Source organism: Euwallacea fornicatus, chromosome 21 (genome assembly GCF_040115645.1).
Source record: "Euwallacea fornicatus isolate EFF26 chromosome 21, ASM4011564v1, whole genome shotgun sequence".
Lineage (NCBI taxonomy): Eukaryota > Metazoa > Arthropoda > Insecta > Coleoptera > Curculionidae > Euwallacea > Euwallacea fornicatus.
Genome location: NC_089561.1, coordinates 1,166,139 through 1,183,690, shown reverse-complemented (window position 1 = coordinate 1,183,690; position 17,552 = coordinate 1,166,139). Strand labels below are relative to the sequence as shown.

Genomic DNA, 17,552 nt, shown 5'->3' with positions numbered 1-17,552 from the left:
GACCATGATTGCCTCGAAACGTCTCTCAACTGCCTTGTGCCGATTTCCTTTTACAAAAAAAAAAAAAAAAAAGAAATGTGGGGAGTAAACCTCCCTCGAGAAAACGCGGGCTCAGCATTTCAAAATCCCAATCCGAGCGTCGACGACGAAAAACTCCCTTGAAATATTTCATCTCAAAACTAGTACGTGTTCCAGTTTAAAATTTCACATTTTAACTCGGTGGAAAATTAAATTTATTGCTCTTCCTCGAGATAACTGTAGAAAATAGAGCCGCAAAAAAAGGACAACCAAAACACGAGACAGGCTCGTCGTCAGTTCCACACCGACAGGTCGCTAGATTCGTTCAGGGAATAAACACAAACTCAAAAGCGTTTCTAATCCTCTTTGTTGAGAAAGGGGGCGTCGCGAGGGGGGACGCATGAGCAGGAGGGGCGTCGCGACGCTTAACACAAGTGCGGGCTTAAGCAGGAACGACGGCGGTCCATGCAGCATCCTGCCATCGAAGCGGTTCAGTAGCGGAACGCGACGCGAACGATCCGGGATGAAAGTTCTACTTCCGGTCTTCGTGTGACCATGATCAACAACGGCGCGAATCGGTAGTGATTTAATGAGAATTATCTGTTTGATTTTGTAATTTGTGCCGAGGTAATTGGAACGGTGGTTTGGGGCCGTAGGGGAAGCTGAAAGTGGCTTGAAGTTGGATTTCTGAGTGAGAGATCAAGGTCGGGCTGGTTTTTTTAATCAAAAAAATTTGCCCGTTAGGACGCTGATGGGACCCGCAAAATCGCAATAAATCTTACGTCAATTTTTCCCTCAACCAGACAACGTTGTGCTCGGCTGGACTGAGCTTGGATGGTCGTGTCATTGGCGAAATCAACCCTCAAAAAATGTTTTGGTTCGTTCGTTGATGTTGCAGAATTATTTATCAACATCGGAAACTAAGATAGATCGCGTGTTTGGCGGACTCCGAGGGCCACAAATGGTCCCCACACAGCGTACGCATTGTCATAATCTGAAAACTTGAAGGCGATGTTTCGCGGCTGTTAAAACGCGAAAAATCCATTTTTTCAGACCCCACATAATAAGTGAAAATTTCAAATTTCCTCGTTTCCACAAATTCCAAATCGAAGTAGGCGCATTTCCCATAATCGTGATTTATGATTTATGCCATTTCTCCTCTTATCAGGCAAAACTACGCTCCCTAACCAATTAAATGCAATATGCTCTTAATGTAGTGGTAATTAGTACTTATACCACTCGTTAGGTAGGTACGTGAGATCAGTATGATAGCCATGAACGATCGTTAAAGCTCTCTTTGAAATTCAGATTTATCGCAATTAAATTGAAAAGGGATGATTATCATTAAGCCACTATCAGCAAGTATATACTAATTTTTCCTTTTCAATTATCCCATGTTAACGCATCGACAGCCATCTCAAAACTGACCTACTTGAGGCCCCTTCAGTTGCTCCTATTAGGGGACAAGAGGCCGCCACCACTTGCTCTTAAACCTCTTGCTAACCGCATCTTTTTGCATGTAGTCTTCCTCGTCCGACTTATAAATCAACACGAGACATACGACAAAAATCAAATTTGTCATTCACATCACCGTCCGAGATACGATCAATGGGAGACGTATAAAAACTGGTCCAAGCTGAATCGATATAAAGATGTCAATTTCGATATTCAGTCGGTAGAACGTGATAAGAAAAGAAATTCATCGAATACGATTACCGTTAATTGTTTTACATGGCCCGCCTCTAACTTTTTCTGGGATATTTTCCCCGATGAGTGCCCGACGTTTCGAAAACACGCCACGGTGATATAAGCGGATTATGTAAAAGTTCGATGTGCCGCAGGCCTCCAACTATGGAAATGTGACGGTTTCTGAATGTTGGCGCGATTGTTCAAAGACTGTGGACATTTTTGCTTCGTTTTTTTGAAGATGCGACGCAGGAAACACCATTTGGTTTGAAGAGAGGTATTCTTGCAGGTATGTAACCGTAATTAGGCGTTCGCGGAGGATTTAATTAGCGCAATGCTATTTAATATGGCTATCGAAAAGAAATCTGAGCGAAATTTATGGGCGCGAGCGCGAAATTTTAATTAAATCAATTTTCATAGTCGTCGCCTCTGAAATGCATAAATCTTTATGAATCCGTTGTCCGCATGTTTTAATTAAACATTCTGGATTGATAAACGACCCCCATTGTCTGACGAAATGTTGGGAACATGAAATTACATTGCACAAAACTTACCGAAAACGCACAATACACACACAGAGAGAACAAAACTGAAACTAAAATACATCTTAACATTCAAATTGCGGGTTTATCTCTGCCCCTTCAAGTCGTAAAGTGAAAGTTTCGAAAAAGCCGCTCTCTACGCAAAATTTGATTTATCGCACAACTTCGGGAGTTTTAGAAAGTCGCATCACTCGGTTCAATATTCTTTCTATTTTAAGGTCTTACTGTTCAAGCTTTAGACAAGGACAGGTAAAATTTTAGATGCCCACACGACCCGGGGATTAGCGTTGATTGTTGCATGGTGGAAAAATTTATGACTTCCGGGTGTGTGCAAGAAGTTTTTGGAAGCGAGATATGTATATCCCGACCCAGTTAACCCGCAAATGCGACTTGGAAAAAAGTCCCCAAACGGAAGTCCGGATCGAATAAAAGAACAAGAATGATGAAAAGTAGGGACACAAATCATGCGACGGCGATATACGACTGCTAAACCGATATATGTACTGAAACCATTTTGTGTGTTTACGAATACTGTATTCTCAGCGATATTTCAATGTGACACTTACTTCCATTATTGTTTTAACCTTTTGGCAAAGGAAGAGAGATCAGGCCCTCTGCATCGATTTATGAGAGTTTTTTTCTTTTACGGGGGGCCGATGAGTGGGGACCTACGATAAGTTTTTGTCGGACGCGAGAGATCTGCAGGACATTAGAGAGGCGAACTAAAGCATGCTCTTTTTCAAAAAAAAAAAAAAAAAATCCTGCGAAACTGCTGGAACTAAATCTAAAGTCTATCCCTTTCGTCAATATAAACGTTCACTTGGACGGATAGCTTTAATTCGTAAATGTGCAGAATGAAATGGAGAAATACAGCAGTAAAGAAATTTACGGCAGAAACGGAAAAAAAGTGCCCCTCCTGACGGAAAATTCTGCAATCGATTGAAGAAAAACTCAGGAGAGGAGGCAGTGAAGTGCAAAAGACGGAGAGTCCCACTGGCAGCGGTCCCAAAGAGGAGGAAAGAGGCTTCTGTACCAGCCTAGTGGATCACAAAAAGTGGGAGAAGAACAAACTGCCAAGAGGCAGATTGTCCCAGACGTTCCCTCCCCAACTACTGGAGACGCGAGAAAAAAGGACCTGCGCCTTAATGCTCCTGAGGCGCATCATCATAGGGCTAAAACGAGACGCCGAAGTCGATCTGGTCAAAATGGCGAAGTTGCGCGAAAGGTATTCCATAATCCAACCAAACCTCGACGAGATCTGACAAAATCTGTCCTCGAAGCGCAGGTTTCGGCGTGAAATCCCTTGAGCATGGGACCGAACTTCGCTACATCATGAAGGTGCTCAACGCACATCGTCGAATGGTCGAGACCAAGCTGAGGTAAAGGACGCGTTGGCAAAGTCACCTGAAGAATACGGAATGGGTCTTAGAGAGGCGATGGGAAGGATCTCGTGAGAAGTGTTGTGACGAAACAACCACCAAGGCAATACAAAAGAGATTTCTAGAGACCCAAAGAGGTCTCTCGAGGAGGAGATATTTGAAGGTATATCTGGGAGAGGATAAATCAGATCTACGTCAACGAAATGACGGAATGACCGTCCCTACGGAGTAGTGGATGGAAGTGAACTAGATGATGCTGTTAAAATATTCCTATAGGCTCATAGAACCGTATTCTCCCTCTCCCTCTCTCTTTTTCTCCAAGTGAGAGCTCCTCTTCTTGTCTCAGTCCCATTTAACTAGGTCTGGGTCACTTAACGTTTACGAAATCCCCATGCTGAACATCCTTATTTTGGACACATTGTAAGTCACAACTGAAATTTATAGTGGAGTAGTTTTGAGAGAGGTTATGTTCCCTCTGGAGCAACGGTAACGGGTTCCCATAGTCGCTAGATCGTAATGCTACGAGAATGACTAAAATATTCCTAAGGTTTGACCGATCCATTCTCTCTCCCACTTCCCCCTTTATTGTTTTCTCTAAAGGCCATTTCTTCCCGACATTTACATGTTTTTGGGTGTAGGATCGAAGCTTCTTTGTTTTTGGGTGTAGAATCGATGTTTCTTTGTTTTTGGTTGTAGCATCTATGTTTCTTTGTTTTTAAATGTAGGATCGTTGTTCCTTTGTTTTTGGATGTAAAATCGATGTGTCTTTGTTTTTGAGTCGTAAAATCGATGTGTTTTTGTTTTGAGTCGTAAAATCGATGTTTCTTTGTTTTTGAGTGTAGAATCGATGCTTCTTTGTTTTTGAGTGTAGGATCGATGTTTCTTTGTTTTTGGGTGTAGAATCGATGTGGCTTTGTTGTTTTTTTTTTATGTTCGGGGTGGGGGCAGGGAGAGGGGGGGGGGGGGGATCTGAATAGATGTTTCTTCGTTTTCGAGATCGCGATGAGAATTCCAGACAAAAATTTCCGCCGATCCCGGGTGATTTTCGCCTGGGCCCGGTATCGTTGCCTTCGTTGTCTGGCTGCCGCTCTTCATTTCTCGCATTTTCCATCGCCATAAATCAAGAGACAGGAGACAGGCCAACGGAGTGCTCTCTTCTCTCGCCGGTGCCGTTGCTATGGTTGCGTGGCATCCCGACAGTTTTGCGGATCGGCGGGCGGGCGGGGCGGCGGGGGCGGCAGATCACAACCGGAGATTTAATCCTGTCCCGTCTCCCTCCGCCACGGGAAAGTTAATAAGAGTTTCGGGGGATTAAAAATAATCCCACTGTTTTGCAATAATGCTACGCAAACGGTTCCCGGCTTGATTTATTGCTCGGCTGAGATGCAGAACGCTATCCCAACGTTTCCGGTATAGGATCTTATTATTTCTTTCCGCCTTTTTTTACCAACAAAACTAACAGTCCCAATAAGCGGTAAATTGACAATCGCAGCGCAATATGTTCCAGTGTTAACAACTGCATTATGGTTGAATGGAATATGACACATTCGTGCACTTTATTATCTTGTCTTCGGCTCTTACGCCACATGTGTAGCTGCACACGAAACCGACGTTCTGACGGCCTCCGCACGATTCGATTTGGATTTTATCTTTTATAATTGCCATTGTAACCCTGCAGCACGATTTTTTACCAGTAATTACTTTCTAATCACACACCACGTAATTTTTCTAATAATGTCAGCTGCAAGCTCAAAAATACCTCTAAAAATGCGACCATCCACGGGTTAGAAAACGTCTAAGAAAAAGATAGGAGGAACGTTTTTTACGACCCACCTCGGGATTCTTGACTCTGCTTTTGTGCAAACGTTCTCTATGAATGGGCTAAATAGGGCTTTAGTGAAAGTTTTATGGGTCTTTTTGTTTGTGCTGGGCTTTGCTTTCGTTTTGAAATTTATTTTGTGGGGCAAAGGTTGCTAAATATGTTCGTAGTTCGCCCTAAAAAGTCTTCGAAATGACACCGTCGCTCATGCGTCGAGCGAGGAATTCAACAGCTAAAATAAGCGTGTTTCCAAAAAATAATTTTTTCACGTTTAAAAGATATTTGGAATTTTTTCGAAATTCGCACCAATCGTAAATTTGACGAATATCACCAAGTTTTTTTTTTTAAATTATAGTTTTGCTCTTAATAAAAATGCACTTTAACCGCAATAAAATCAAAAAGGCTTCTTACAGAAATTAACGTTTATGGCAAAAAATCAACAATAACTGGACAAAATTTCGCCGGACGTCTCATTGTTAAAAACGGGAATTAGCAGAGCTTAAGCACTTTGTGTGATATCCCTTCGCCTTAATCGCTTCTGCCATCTTCCTACGCATTGATTCCATTAATTCTTCAATTAGCCGCCGATCAACTTGATGCCAGGCCTGTGTGAACCGTTCAAACAGTTCATTTCCATTTCTAATGCGATTCCCTGTTCGGATCATACGAGCTACAAGGCCCCATAAATTCTCGATCGGATTTAAATCCGTACTTTGGACAGGCCACTTCATGGTACACTTTGGTTCTTGTTCCAACCACTCTTTCACTAGTTTTACAGAATGCTTGGGGCCATTATCGTGTTGGAAAATAAAGTTGGCTGACAATTATTCAAATAAATAGGGTTTTCTATTTCTGACTACATCCCGATACATGAATCTCTCCCTTTTTCCAACGGTACCCTGCGTGGGGCCCATAATGCACCAAGACAAGTGTCCCCACGTGGCTCCGCCACACTTTAGGGGGATTGAGTTCGGAGCGGTATCGATTTTTTTCGAACGTGCCGAGCGATTGATATCGATTACAATTCCGGTTCTCGTGGCGTCTAATTAGAATCGATTTCGACAAGCAAGGAAGACTGTTTATCTCAACCTCGTTTCACTCACTTTTGTTAAGTCCCGCAGCCCCGAAGGTGTTCGATACCTCCTCCTTATGTTTCTGTATGGATTAAGCATGCTCCCATAAATCAAACCATTAGCGTCACCGATTTTGGTTATCGCCAACCCAAATGCAAAATAGCAAATGACTGAACATGTCCGTTAACACCAACCATAAATCTCGATTCTTTTGAATAACTTTTCATCCTATTTCCAGCATTCATAGTGAGTTCATCATTTACTAATGTGGGGCATAAAACATGCATGTGATGGAGGTTATGGGAAGTATCTGATGAATCATCAGCATTTAGGGCTGTTTGATCGATACCAACCCCCGCCCTAATAAATATGGCGCATTATTTTTAAAATCAATTTGCAGCGATCCAAAAGGAAATAGAATTGGAGCGTCGGAAGGGAAGTTTGCAAACATACGAACCGATTGTCGCGCATCTCCCATAAATTACTTCCGCATTGGCGAGGGACGGGCATTGTTTAATAAAATAATCGCTTTATAAAATTATCGAAATGCCGTAAATCATCAGTTATTTTGCCGGAAAGAGCAGATGCGTTCATATCGCACGTGTGATTGGTCCCAGTCCCGACAGCTATCGCGAATTGAGGCGACCGTAAAAATATCGAAATATCAGTAACGGGTATTGCAAATGAATCGATTTTGATTTATGGCGACACTGCAATGACAACTTTTGTTGCGATATCTCCCCCAGAGATAATTTTAATGAAATTACGTTTCATTTTGTACTAATCCAGCGGGCGCTCTATGCCCTTTTCTAGAGCGCGATTGAAGCAAAATCAATCCGGTAGGGAGGACTGAGCTATCGAGCTCAGACGCAAATTGCGTTTTCAGTCGTCTCTTTTTTTCCCAAAACCGTCGATTCCCGCTCCGAGAATTTTTTCGTTCCGATCGATATCTGCGGGTCCATATTCATGCCAAGCGAAGAAATTTGTGAATGTTTTAGCAGGCACAGAACTTAATTCCACGCGGACCGGTGTTGGTGGATTAGAGAAGGACGAGCTTTTCCCATGGGTTTCGTTACCGCGAGGTCATGTGATAGTGATACCTTCGACGTGCCTTAGCCGAAACAAACGTCGTCCCGACGCATTATCGGCCCCATTCAGCAGAGCCAGCGGTCGAGATCTCTGCTCGACGACGCGCTACCTCTCAAAGGCTCTTACGCGGCAACTGAGGTGCCCATCAAAATTCAATCTCCTGGCGCGTCCTGGAAACGAAAGGAACACTCGATTATTTCCAGGCTTTTTCTCGACACTGGAAATATTTTCGTGGCATTCGTAACACCCTGGATAGACCTCGTGCTTCTGAGACCATTCCATTTTTAGCCTCGGGCTCGGCATCCTAGTCATCTTAGTGCCGGCTTAAATCAGTCAAATCCCGTAATAATTCCAGGAAAACGCAGGAATATGCAGGAATTTTCGGGACTCACACATCATCACGACGATTCTTTATTTCCCACCCCTCCTGCATGATTGCACGTTTCTGGGTCAGTGTACCAAGTTTAATTCGCCGATATTTCACCGAGAAGTCGTGTAAAGTGAACTCTCTCGTTGCTGCAGCAGGATTCCGACGAGATAAAATGGACTGAGATGTTGGGTTTTAATGCCGTGTGTGTTTATTTTTAGAATCTTTGAAGTTGAATAGGAAGTTTTGAGTGTTGATTTTACTCACTAAATTTTTAGGTTTGAGCGAGCTTTCGGAGCGTTTTAATCTCTGGCTTAAAAGGGGGTGTCGTGTTTGCTTCAGCGAAATTTCCGTTTCCAGAAGACTGAGCAATTTTTGCGGCAACGAAGGCGCGGGGGTTGATAAATGGCCCCTGCCGATGACACCTATGAAATACGTCAGCGGCGCCGAGCAGGGCTGACGACGACTTTTCAATTAAAAACCATGTACGCGGAATAATGGGATTTGCCATGTTACCCCCGAACCCCAAGATGGCTATCCGGAGAGTCTGCTCCGTCTTCCAATTTTTTCCCTCCGCGAAATTCCTGCGATTCATCCATGGCAGGGCCAAATGCAGCCCAGGAGCTATACGTGCAGGGAGCCGCAGGAACTATGGAGCGTCGGGCACTAGAAGATGGAAAAACTAAGCTGAAAATCGCATCAAACGAAAGCTCCTTGTATCCGTTCTCCAGGGTTCCAAAATAACTTTTTTAATTGGGAGCTCCTGCGGAGGTTTGAGTTCGATAAATTCATTTAAATTAAATCGCCATCACGCATCACTTTTCGAGCTGAATCATTTCATCCGCTAGCACGCCACGCTCATTTGCACCAGTGTTTCTGGGACACGCTGTATATCGCCGTCTATTTATGCACAAGGTGAATTTTATAGCTTGTTAACAGGCATGTAAGGCCACGGTGTTCGTCGTTGGCTTATTAAATTGTTGCAATAAATTTGTAAGCGTGTTGCAGGGGAATTGACTTCCATTGAACCGTGATCGGCACAATGCAACTGGAGGCAGACGACTTCAGGCGCTTTTCTATGATATCACTTCTCCTCGCGTTTAATTAAAATTTCAGTGGACCATTCCGAAGCCATGGTCAGATATTTGGGTTGGCACTATGTATAGGTATAATGTTATGTACTGGTTGGCATGTTCGCAACGTTGCGGCCACGCGTTAGTCGAATAGCTCGGGGTGGTAAAATTTGCCACTGACAAACTGTTCTGAACAAAAATTTAAATTGCGTTTTGTGAAAGCTGAAAAATTAGAATGGCTTTGGGTAGTTGGTGTAGCTGAGCTAATATCGTAACAAATTTTAAAGCTGCATACACCGCACGATCAGGAATCCCGAGCGCAATGGAGGAACGTTGCAGGCAGCTTAGTTCTCGCCACAAGGAGGCGAGTTGCGAGGATGGTCCCCGAATTTCCCGACCGAACACTTAAAAAAAAAAATATTTGGAAAATGTTACGTCATCGGTCAACATAGTTTCCTTTGGGACCGACGCACTATTCCCGGCGATGTTCTATACCCTGTTTATAAAAAAAGCTGCGTATGTTTGAAAATAGGCATCAACTTCGGACTTCACCTCGTCAGTATTGGCGAATTTCTTTCCGTCGAGCCATTTTTTCAAATATAAAAACGGGAAATAATCCGGGGGGGCTAAATCTGGCGAATAGGGGGGACGAGGAACAAGTTCCAAACCAAGTCGGTTGATTTCGACCATCGCGATCACGGAACTGCGCACTCCCCTCATGAAACAAAATTTCGCCAAATGCGGTCGCCATTTCCTACCTCCTTCGCTCAAACGCTGCAATAAATTTGTAAAATATTTTTTGGAGTCGATTCTCCCCTTTGAGTTCATTGTTTTGATCGGTCTTTGGTCTCAGGTATCGAATGATGAACCCAAGTTTCATCCACGGTTGTGAACCGGCGCAAAAACTCGATTTTACTGCAGCGAAACTTTCCCAAACTCTCCTCAGAACAGCCTCACTAGTGTGTAATTGTGGTACCCGTCATGCGTGCAGCTTTCTTATAGCAAATGAGACGTACAGTACTTTTTGAAATCCTCCAGCACAATTTCTGGAGTGGTCAGATCTGGAGTGTCGTTGGGTCCACCACTGCGAAGTCCGTCTTGGCAGCTCGTACGATCGCGTTTAACTCGATATTTTAGACTCTTTAACGAGGGACCAGATTCTCCCGGAGTAAAATCCAACTCCGCCTTGATGTTAAAGGGATCAAGACCTTCCGAATGAAAGTATTGAATCACGGAAAGATGTCCAAAACAATTTTGCATGTTTTCCTTTAAAAAATTGAAAATACAAGAGGATAGTCGTTTCAATTGCACAAATTCATGGAAACTCCATTCCGGGAGCTAACGTGACATTTATTACATTACATTTATTACATCCGCCATGAGACATACTCGAATGCTTCTCACTCTCAGGCGTCTACCTAATCTAAGCAGTTACATCTGGACTACCTGGAGCCTGAAGAAGTCATTTACGCTGACAAATAACTTCATTACAGCACCTCCAAACCTATCCGTTCTATCGTATTATTTTCTGAAAAGTGATTAATACTCCTTATAATTTTTGAAAATTAAACTGTTACGGGTGGTTCGTTTCACATACGACGTTGTCACATAATCCGTCCAACTAAGCAACTTCCCACGGGCTCCGCTGACGGACCACGGTAGAAAGGCAACGCTGGCCAGTGATTAAAACCTCTTTAAATCCGCATTGGATCTTTTGACGTTTGACAAATGGTGTTTTTTAGCCTTGCCATCGTCCGACCTAATAGAAAGAAAGGGGCAGGCTCCCAGTTGGGCCCGATGCGGGGCTTGATTGGTGTCAGCCGATGGCCATCATCAGTCAGTGTCTGGGTCTCCAACTTTGAAAAATTCGAAGTCATTTTGACCGCCTTGTTGAAAATTGGCTATCGATTTTGCCTGATGAGTTGGTGGTTCTTTGTCGGGAGAGACTATTTTAAGGCAGACCCGAAGAGCCATGCATTCCTGAGGCATCGGCTTTAATTTGTCTAAGCACAAGAAAGGCTAAACAAGACTAATGATGCCATATTAAAAACACCTGCTCATTTTCCTGCAAACACAGGCCTTAACTGAGATTACACGCGTGTCTAACTGCTGCAGGATTGGTCCAGGCATCTATATTGACACGCAACCGCAGTGAAAAACGGCCGAAGATGTCCTCAACCCGCAGTCCCCCATGTTATTTATCTGCTTTTCATCTCTTTTGATCTTTTTTTAAACAGTTATTTTGTCTACTTTTAAGTGCGATAGGAATTGGACCACGCCCTTGGTACAGTTGTGTATTATTTTTTTTTTTTGGTCCGCTTGGCCGGACAAGTGGCCCAAGTTCCCGGCCTGCATATGTTTTATGTCATCAGATGCAATGGCCGACCCTCCTCTACAATTACAAGGCGCGACCGAGCGTTGCACCAGAAATTAACTTTCAATTAAAAACGACGTGAATAAAATACATGTACCCGGAGCCTGTGCCAATTGTGTACCGGCTCAAATAGTAATTTCCTGCCTCTAATCTATTGGGCACGGCTGACAACCATAGGGGCTAAGAATAGTCGTAGCAATACTCTTCCCGACGCAACAATAAGTATCTTAATAGATTTCATTATTGGAGCCTCAAAATTTCAATTCTTAGCGCGAACCCCCTTCTGGCAACAAGCAGGAGCCGCGTTTTCCATCAGCTTTGTTCGTTGTTTGCCTTTATTGTTCGTTCCGCAGCTCTTTTTGTATGCTGATCGCGATGCCGTAAAGCATAAATGCCAAATCCAAAGAGCGGGACAGAAACGTGGGGGGGTTGAAGGGGGCGCAAAGGGGGAGTTTCGTCCCCCGTTCGGCTGTTCAGCCGAGCGAAAGGACTATTGTTGCGAAACCTTGCCGCTTTGATAGTTGATACAATGACCGGAGTGATTAATGGGCTAATCCCCGCGCGAAGCATACACAATGCGCTAAGATCGCGAGCATTCCGGATATTAGGAATCCGGACCTACGCCCTCGGGTACAGCCCCTCTGACGACCCTTGGCTTGATGATGGAAGCGAGGACATAAAATAAACTACACTGTTTCGGTATCATGCGCTTGAACTAACCTGCACCAACGGCATTAAGAACAGTACATACAGGGTGTCCCCGGGAAAAGTCTCCACCCCCGCGTATCTTTGCTGCTACGAGGGTGACGTCATTTCGGGAAAATGTTATTTTCGAAATAATGCCACCCCCTACCCCTGGAAACACCCCTTTGAAATTTTCAATAGAGAGAGGGGTTGGGTTTTGCCTCGGTTGAAAGGTAATTTTATTCTCTGCATGGTCAAGCTTTTTTATTTTTGTGCGTCGGTCTTGCAGAAATGAAACGAAAACCAAATAACCTGATGTCAACCATTTTTACTCACGTTTTGTTTATTTCGCCACAAGAAACATCGAAAGGGACCTCCATCGACTTCCATGCTCATGTACGGGTGATCATCAAAACGTCATCGCACATTGTCTAGCATTTCTGGTGTTGTTGACGCTACGTACTCTTCAACGATTCGGGCATGTGTGTCCTCCAAGGAATCAAACTGTGTCTTCAAATGTCCCCATAAGAAAAATCCAGGGGACTAGGGTCAGGGGATTTCACGGGCCACCACGCTGGACGTCTTCTGCCAGTCCATGTTCCCGGGAATTCTTCATCTACAAATTGTCGGCAGCAGCAACGTAGTGCGGAGGCGCTCCCTCACGTTGAACAACTAATCCTTGTTCTAAGAGACGGGGATCTTGTTCAAGCATTTCAGGTATCCCGGCATACATGGCGTCTTGTAGAAGTTGCAGATGGTTTTCTCCGTGTAAGTTTCTAAGAAGTAGAAAGGGTCCAACAAAGCGATCATCTAAAATCCCTGTTGAAACGCTCAATTTTTGAGGTTGTTGAGTGTGGGTCTCTCGGAACGCAAGAGCATTGACGTCACTCCACTAACGACAGTTATGTCTGTTAACGTCACCATTTAAAGAGAACGAACGTTCATCAGAAAATGTTGTATTATGCATCAAATGTCTGTTTAAATGTCACGTGGTACTCAAGGATTCGCAGAATTTACATCCTCGTTTAATTCAATAACATTTCCCAATATTTTTTGCTATAAGTGTTAGGTCGGGCACTTCGGGGACTATCCTCGTACATGTCTAGTCGTTTCCATATTCAATTTGGTTCAAATAAATAAATTTAAAATGAATAAAGTTCCTCCTCTTTTGTCCAATAGTTCATGTCGAAAAATTAGCCATTCCGCACCGAATGCATAATCAATATATGAATTTACGGACGTCCCTAGTATCTTTCCCTCATCTTTGAAGGGATTTTACGATAATGCAATTTGCTGAATCCGTTGGCTGAAAGAGACGTGTGCCATTCGGTGCTAGAGACGTGATAGAGATTTTTCTAGTGGCCACTAGCTAATTACGCCAGGACTTTTATCCACAATAGAAACTGCTTTTCGGGGCAAATTTATACCTCCATCTTCCGTAGTACAGCAGGACGTGCATAGAACCATTCAGGAAATGAAGGTTTCCCCCATCGGCCACGCCCTCTTTTGCCCTTTGCGGATTACGGGAACGTTTCTGTTTCCAAATGAGCGCGTCTGTTTGGTATGTTTCCAGAGCAAACAATTTTAATTTGTGAGCGCCTGTAGAACTACGACCGGGCATCCGCATGATTCGTTCGTTATTTTGTTTTCGTCTCGGCTGCTGAATTTTCATTCGCATGAGCCAAAGTTCTCTGTGGCAACAATCTTCGCTCATCACCGTCCCCGTCTCACTCTTCAGCTCATTCAAATTAGCCCGAAACCTGGTGAGTGCTGTTAGTCGCTCGCTCAACATATCATCAGTTTCCTGCTTTGAGGAGTCCGCTCGCAGCGTCGACCTCTAACGCGAGAGCCTGCTCTGGGGTCTCCGCTCCACTGCCTTCCCATTGAGCGAATGTCGCAAAATCACAGATAACGGCGGATTCTAGGGGAAGTACCCGATCCCTCTTCGCCACTCGCACGCCGCCGGTTCTCCTCGGGCCCCACCCTGGGGAACCAGCGAACTGGGAACCCTCCGTGTTGTTCGACGAGGGATGGAAACCTGCCTTCGGCCCATCTCCCTCCTATTGCAATAGCTGATCATCATCAATAATAATTTGCATAACCCCTTACTCGCATCCCTATAAACAAACACGAGCGTGGCATGTCGGATTTGGGACTTGGACCCGCCTATCCCACTTTAATTTGCATAATTAATTAACCAAATTCGGAGATGAGTTTCATGTTAAATAAAAATGATTTATGAGATGTCATGATAATGTAACGTTTATGTCGCGGCCATGTAGAGAGATATCTTATCTCATACGAATTAAAAGGTTAATTAGGTTTTTTTGTTTGCAGGAAAATGGGTAGCAACGCTGAGCTTATGTTCGGACTATTCTTCGCAACTGAATAATTTATACCTCAAATATTTAAGATTACCTCCCGGTTATTGTGACACAGTGGTTCATTACAAGCAAAAAGGAGGGCATCATAATTCTTTTAAGGCTTGGTCCGAATCCTATGCTAATCAACCTGCCTGGGCCACCTGTATAACAAATTGCGTAAATTAATATACTTGTCAATGCGTTCAAAAGAGCGGTGTGGCCCAAAGCTTAACATATTATTAGTGTTTTAAACTAATGATCGCAAGAGCCCGAATCAGATTCGTATCTCTGCAATTATGGAAGACTGATTTAATGGGGAAGGAATTCAATTATTTCCAGCCGCAAAAATTCGCGATTTTACCGTACGTTGTGTTTGTTCCACTAGTGCGGAATAAAAATAATCAGTGTTATGTAGCCTCATAGTCATAGTAATATATCACCCTGCTCTTATTTGCTGGAGAACAGGAACTTAAGCTGACTGTTTCCCTTTCTCTCTAATTGTTATTTTCTTTCGTTTTCCGTGTTTTTGTTCATCCGGCTCGTAAATTAAAACTGATTTATGACCGCAGCCGAAATGCTGCTAGTTAATCTACTTATTATTGGTTGCGATCGCGCAACAAAACACTCTCGTTTCGGATTTAAAAATTAACTAAAGCCTCCGCGCTCAGATGAGAGCAAAATCCTCGACTCTGCCATCTGGTCCGAACCGAAGAGCGGTCATCACTTCCCAAAACAACAGATGGTTCCCCTTAGAAACGACGAAATTTTAACAGCCCCATTACTACGAATTGTGCAATACTGTCCAAACAAACAAAAAAAAAAAAAAAAGGACATTTGCATTTGCGAGATTTATTGGGTCTCTCGCTCAAAGTTGCCATTGTCACAATACACTTAACTGTACTACCATCGGGGCCGTCATCTTCGGCGCTGCTATTTGGAGGCAACACTAATGGTCATTTCGGTCGTGCATGTTAGTGGACAATTTAGTGTTCACTCGCACAACACTAAAGGCGATTTTTTGATACATAATTTCACCACAATACAACTAGAATTCAGGTTTTATCCTTGTCCATCTTGGTGCGTGGTCTTTTTGGCCTCAATAATTGGTTAATGTGGGAGTGGACATTAATCTAACGGGCTTATCTATAGTATGCATCTCATGTGTAACAGACTAGTTTGAAAATGAGGTTTTTGCATATTATAAGGACGATGATAGTGCTGTAAAGCTGTCACGGGTATTAATAAAAATCGGAAAATTTCCGAGCTTCAAGGAACGTTTCGGTTCATTGTTCAGTAGGCGTTGCCATATTTTATGTTAAATAATATACAAATTACGTCGTAAATTACGTTGTTTTCAAAATATGTTTGTTTTAAGCTACGCCGATAACTTACGTTATACAGGGTGTCCGTTTTTGGAGCGCAACCAAAATTTGAAGAAACGGTTTTCTCCTCTGCTTATTTGGCCAGGTAACTCAGTGATTCACTCTTCATCGCTGCAACTTTTCCGCTACTGCGACGACGTTTCGATTTTCGACGACCACCGTCAACTTTCTTGGATGCGCCATTTTGGGTTTTCACGTTTTCGAATGCAGCTCATTTCCCGATTGCGACGATTCACTACGTCTGAAGGTTCGGTCTCGCAGTTTGCGGAAAATACCAAATATCCCTTGTCAGCGTCCCAACTTAACCGACCTCGCATCTTTCACGGTTACCGAGATCCCCACAGCTGAAGGAATTTTTCCTTTTTTGTGAAACGCCTCACAACTCGATTCTGCCTATCCGTATACCTGAGCGGCAATCCCCTTCAAAAAACGGTACCTTAACGCGACCCCTGTCATTTATTCCATAAAATACACTGAGCAAAAGGAAACTGACGCCCTTTGAGCTGAATAGAAACAAATTTCTCTGTGTTCTTACCTATAGAACAGCCTAATCAGACAAAGTTAGCAATATGATTTACAGCCTTCAAACTTGCCTAAATAACTCCTTATTATATCCTTCAGCCATGGAACTAAAGCTATTTGGGGTTAGTTTTATAATAGGGCTAAGGGTAAGACTTGTTAGCAACGATAGTCATTGATGATTTGTGTGTTGCACAAAAATACCAGGATCAACTCCATAATATCTGACAGATGAGATGAATGGGGGCCTCCCCGGCTCGAATGTCCCTCATAATTTTGCTGTCCTCATTTTTAAAGCTCGAGTGATATTATGGCGAAAAGAGGCCTCGCAGGCATAAATTAGGCCTTATGAAAGTTGCGTTTCAGAGGCAATTACTCGGATCGTGGGATTGTAAATACTGAGGCCATAATCGCGAGTTAGACACGAGAGATCGCTTATTTGGGCCTGTGTGGTCCGACAGCTCGATTTTTCATTCTTTTAAACCATTTTAGTATGAACATTTTAATTAAGACGCCGAAAAAAAATAATCCGAATAAAATTATAGGAAGTGTATGGCAACCAAGACGCGATAAATCATGCGTCCATGACGCAGCCTTTTGGTCCCCGGGCCCAGAAGACTCAATTAATATACGAAAAGGGCTTTCGCATGGCCGCTCTAAGGGCGGACCGGACATTAGCGAGGCGAGGGACCCTTTAAAGGGCCGACCGGGGGCCGCCATTATCGTTCTGTGCGAATCGGACCAAAAAACTAACGGGGATGACTAATACTTAGTGTCAGCTTTGTTACGGGGTGCCATTCAGAAACGTAATGAATCTATTATCTTGGCGGATGAGATGTGTGATGAAGGATTCGGCCTATGGGAGTGGCCGTGTCGAATGATCATTTTATGGAAAGGGGTCACCCTTTTTGTGTAGAGATTTCAATTACATATTCATCAAAGCTACAGTATTTTTTTCTTGTTTCAGGTAAGGGAGAGTCAATCATCAGATTTCTGAACAGAGAGCAACAGAAAGAAGGTTTGTAAAACGGGTTTATAGTTCAAAAGCTGCCCGTCCTGGCAGTGGCGTGGCTAGAATAGGAGTATGGGGGGTCTGACATGGCAAAAACAAAAAATATATATTCGCACACTAACATCACCAACTGCTTCTGAGGGGAAGGTTGATATCCCTTTGTCCCCTTCCC

At 43.5% G+C, this 17,552-nt stretch overlaps 1 protein-coding gene across 12 annotated transcripts in view; it reads left to right on the top strand.

The window, feature by feature from the left end:
• Antp (Antennapedia) overlaps positions 1 to 17,552 on the top strand; it is a 123,497-nt gene that overhangs the window by 69,407 nt on the left and 36,538 nt on the right. For 2 of the 12 annotated variants that reach the window (XM_066294794.1, XM_066294792.1), the window contains exons 1-2: positions 384 to 645; positions 1,542 to 1,993. The exons of 8 other annotated variants lie outside the window; for them this stretch is intronic. The gene's annotated coding sequence lies outside the window, so the exon portion shown is untranslated. Of the gene's footprint in view, positions 1 to 383; positions 723 to 1,541; positions 1,994 to 17,335; positions 17,387 to 17,552 lie in introns of those variants that run through there. 2 more of the 12 variants (XM_066294795.1, XM_066294788.1) reach the window with 2 other exon arrangements.